Here is a 4871-nt window from a genome sequence, read left to right as displayed (position 1 = left end):
CAGGTCTCCTCCTGTCAGTGTCACAGACCCCATCCCACCCGCTGTGTGCTCAGCTCCACCCCGCAGACCCCTCCCAGCAGCCGGGCAGCTCTGTGTGGGCAGCTCTGATGGAAACAACAGACCAGCCTTGATGACCCTCGAAAAGTCGTCCTGATGCTGTCTATAAGCCAGGGTGTGTTTAGTTCTGATACTCCCAGGTTTATTCACCTCTAAGAGAAATGGATCTGAAATTTCAGGGCCTCATTCTGAACCAAGAAATTAGTTTCTATGCCCTAGTGCCCACCCCATCAACCCAGAGTAAATGACTAAATTACCAGGATCCTTCCCATTCAGGTAATCACTGCCCTGCTGCACTTTTTTAAAAGTCCCCTGGGAATGTTCTGCAGTGATGTGGAGCTCTGAGCAGCTCTGACCCAGGCAGCACCCTCTGTACAGCAGAAGGACCCTGCAATGCTGGGGTTGTTCCTTTCACGCAGAGCTTCTCCTGCAGTGCAAGGGGATCTCCCTGGGCAGGCTTAGCGCTGACCCTGGCAGGCGGCAGAGTCCCTGCGCTGGCACAGCCCTGGGGTGCAGGGACCCTGCTCTGCAGGACAGCCCTGGGCACCCCTGGGTGCTCACCCGACTTCACAGCTGTTCAACATTGCCTGACAAGAGCCCCCTCCTTACAGATCCCACCAGCTGTGCCTGTGCCAGTTTTAGGAGATGCCTCCAGGAGCTACAGCTGCATTGCCCTGCACCCAGAGACTTACCATGGCAAGGGCTGCAAAGGTTTCTCCTCCAGTGAGCTCTCAGTCATCCTCCCAATCCTGACCACCTTTAATCTCTCTCTGCCTTGCTCGTCTCCCTGAGATCCCCAGGCAGAGCCCTCAGCCCTGCTGCGTGTGCAGAGGAGCTGCTCCTGGGCAGAGCTGTCTCTCTGCAGCGCTGCCGCTTGCCAGGAGCTCCCTCTGTCCCAGGAGCCCAGCCCAGCTCAGCAGCACAGGAGCAGCCCATGATGTCCCTTTCTCTGTCCCCTCTGGGCTCGCTCCACGTGTCCCTGGGGCTCCAGGGGCACAACTTCGAAGCTGAAGTAATCAGTGATGTTGATTCTCTCTCCTCTGAACAGACACTTCTTGCCAGCACTGTATATTTAGTTTTAAAAGATAAATCACTCTGAGAATCATATTTTCTTGTCCCATCATTAGAGAGGACACCAGGAATCTTACAGCAAAGTATCTAATTCCTCAAAGCTAGAGGAGGAATATCTTCAGTTGAATGAGTTAAGGCATTGTATTCTGGTTTTATATCCTAGGTCTAGAGAGACATTCATCAGTCTTTGGCCATGACTTCTGTGAGGAAAGGACAGGGTTGTGGACGTGGGCAGAGCAGTGATGGTCTGTTACCTGGAAGTCAGCAAGGCATTCATCATCACCCCCCACAATATGCTTGTGCTCAAGTTAGGATATTATGGTCTGTGTCGGTGTGCAAGTAGATGGGTAAAAGGCAATCTGGATGGTTTGGCTTAGAAGGACAGTAGATAAAGGGAAAAACTTTCCAATCCTGAGGACAGTCAAGCACTGGAAGCTGTTTCCCAGCAGTGTGCATCCACTCTACATCAGAAAGTTACCACGATGTGTTTGTATAGACCCCTCACTAATCTGGTCTGACCCTGCTTGGAGGAGGAGGTTGGTCAAGACACCTCTTGAGGTGCCTTAGAGACTGAATGACGCTGTCCTTCCTTCCCCTTCATGTTTCTGATTTGGAGAAAGCCCTCAGGTTCCTTCTGATCACAGAAATAATTCGCATGAGGCGCAAGGCTGCTTTACAAGTAACCGTAAACAGCCCTGATCACAACCGTTGTATCCTTTTACACTTCCTCCAACCCAGCTTCCTCTTGTTTGCTGTCCTAATAACCTTCCAGAAAGAAAACACCACCTTGTTCATCCTTTCAGAGCAGGTTTTTCAAGAGGTGTCAGCATCCATGTACAGAGTCTGCGCATCAGCCAGGCAGCAAAGCCATCGTTACAGAAATGCAGGCGAGGCTCTTGACCAGCTCCTTGAACCCAGATATCAGTGTGACACGTCTGCTGAGATTGCCGGGAACACCTGAACTTGAAGTGCAGAGCATGTGAGTGCTGGTTGGGATCCTGGATTATCTCCTGAGCCACGTGGTGCTTCTGGCTGTGAAGAGAATCAAAACCAACTTTTTCACTGGGTTAATTAATTTTACAGACTGTCACACGGGGAGTTGAAGGGAGCTCAGAACTCCAGTCTCTGCTGTACTATAAGGCTTGATACCCCATCCACAGGTACATTTCTAAATGGTCCAGATAGAGGGTGATCTTGCAAAAGTCACTCTTTGTGTCCCCAGGTGCATGGACGCTGCTCATGTGCCTCTGCAGAGAGTGGCAGAGGTTGGATCCCTTTCTCAGGAGAAACTCCTTGCTGGAAAGACACAGCTACGGGGCTGGCTCAACAAGGTTTTATTGCATTTCACTCGGCAGCAGATTTGACATATTTGGTGCTTTTCTGTGATCACTTCTTCTGCACAGATGATCACAGAAGGACAACCATTTCATAAGAGCTGGTTACAAAGGCCCTGTCATGAACAAGAAATCTCACTGTGAGATCTGGAGGGAGTGAGGAAGATTATAACAAGCACCAGGAAGAGCCAAGAAGCTCAAGGCCTCTTCTGTAGAGCGCGAGGCCCTGAGCAGCAGTGACCGGCCATGTGTGGTGTGGGAGAGGGTCAGGGGATGTGGGGTAGAAAAGGGTGATGGCTGATGACTTCAGCAAATCCTTACAACCATGTCTGAGCCACAAGTGGAGTGTGGCTGAATATCTGGGGTTGAAGGGGAATGGTAGAAAGATTGTTGTTGATTTTGGAAAGAAGGCAGGCTTTTTTGGACTAATGATATATGGCAGTGCCATTTGCATGCTGTGAGCTTGGCTGTGCCTGGGAGATGGGGAATGGCTGCTGCTGGGGTGTTTGTGCTCAGTCATGGCCCATGAGCTGATCCTGCTCTGCTCCTCTCTTACACTGCCCACACTTGGATGGACCTAAGGAATCATCCATGAACCTGGTGGATGCATGGACCTCCTGGAGTGATGGGTATGGATCCAAATAGAGGATTCAAGCAAGTTTGGGACTGGGACAGCTCAGGTAAATGGTGACCATTGCCAGGTGTATGAAAGAAGTTGAATGGGTTTGAGGGACCTCACAGGCATTGCCAAGTCCTCATAAAACCAGAGCCTTGTGGTTAAAGCAACAGCACTTGGCATCAAACCCACCCTCAAAACACAAAACACTCACAGTCACCACAGGCAGAGCCTGAGAAACATTTGACTGAAAGGGTCTCCTTTGTCTGGTCCTGGGGTCAGGGCTTGACCATTCTGATAACAAACCAACATCAAGAGCTGACGTGGCACCAGAGCCACCTCCACATCGCCTTTACCACCTCTGACCATTGTCTCCAGGCTTTTCCTTGAGCAGCCTCCAGGGACAGGGACTGCTTGTGTCAGCAATGGCCCTTCCTGGGGTCCCAAACACCCTCAGAAACTTGGGGTTTGTTTCTGCCCTTCAGTTCATGACAGGTTTGTTCATTCTTTCAGTACCTGCAGTTCAGGATCATGGCAGCAGAGGGCTCAGTTACATTCAAAATGCCATTACAAGACAAGGCTCTCTGCAGCACGTTCCTAAAGGTTTGAAGTCTGGTGTGGATGATTTCAGAGATTTCAGATTTGCAGCCAAACAGTGAGCATTTCCATAATAAACAGTAATAAAGCCAAATCTCTAATATTTCCGTCCCCCTCCCAAAACCCTCATTTCCAGAACAGCTGGTATCAACAATCTCCAATGAATATTGATCTAGAGAATCTCCTGATAACGACCGAATGTATCAGAGAAGTGGGTGCCTAAAGCATCACTTGATGGATGAGACAGGCCAGGACACCTCAAGAGGAATCACACAACTCTGGACCAAGAGGTGGATGTTCCTGGGAATCTCAGGTGCCACAGCACAGTGATACTTGTGTTCAGGGAGCTGGCCATATGACCCATCTCCTGTTCTGTAATGGTGTCTGAGTTTGCTCAGGTCACCCCTGACTTGAGCCCCATCCACTGCTGGGTGTTCTTCAGACTCCTGCTTTCAGGAACAAAGTCCCAGGAGACCTTGGTGGTAAAGATGGAGGCAAAGAAGCCATGAAGAACAGGCAAAGAAGCCATGAAGAACCTCAGTCCTGTCTGATTCTACTCTTACGAAGTTCAGCAGCAGTTCCACATTCACCCTGTCTGTTCTTTTACTGGAAATGAAGCAGTGTCAGCTCATCTTGCTGCCCTCAGACTCCCCTCCAGGTATCAAGTCCAGGGCAGCTTTGGCATCATCCCCACATCCATGGACAAGGTTTCTAAATTCCTCCATTACAGCTTCCCCTGCTTCCACCTCCTGTGTGCTGCCTTTGTGCCCTGGAGCTCCATCAGTTCAGAGGAGCAGCCTCACGAGATAAATGGTTCTTTTCATGGGTACATGGAGAGATCATTCTTGTGCTTGGAGCAGGCTGTCCTGTAACCCTGATCAGATTTTCTGAGCTCCTTCACCCTTATGAACTGCTGCCCATAGCACCACCTGTATCAGACACCCAGTTATGTCAAAGTCTTCTCCTCTGGAGCCCACCAGGCTGTGCTCTGCTGCTGGCCTTCCTCCCTCCCCTCTGGTGCCTGGGACCCCACTGTTTCCTGGTCACAACACCCAAGGTGGACACTGATGTTCACATCCCTGACCAGCTTTTCCTTGTATCCCAGTTCCAGATCCAGGTGAGCATCACCCTTGTTAGCCCATCAGGCAGCCGTGTTAAGCAGTTGGCCCAAGATCCTTTGGACTGTTGGCACCTGC

Source organism: Patagioenas fasciata, chromosome 23, assembly GCF_037038585.1.
Source record: "Patagioenas fasciata isolate bPatFas1 chromosome 23, bPatFas1.hap1, whole genome shotgun sequence".
Lineage (NCBI taxonomy): Eukaryota > Metazoa > Chordata > Aves > Columbiformes > Columbidae > Patagioenas > Patagioenas fasciata.
This window is presented reverse-complemented; position numbering follows the sequence as displayed.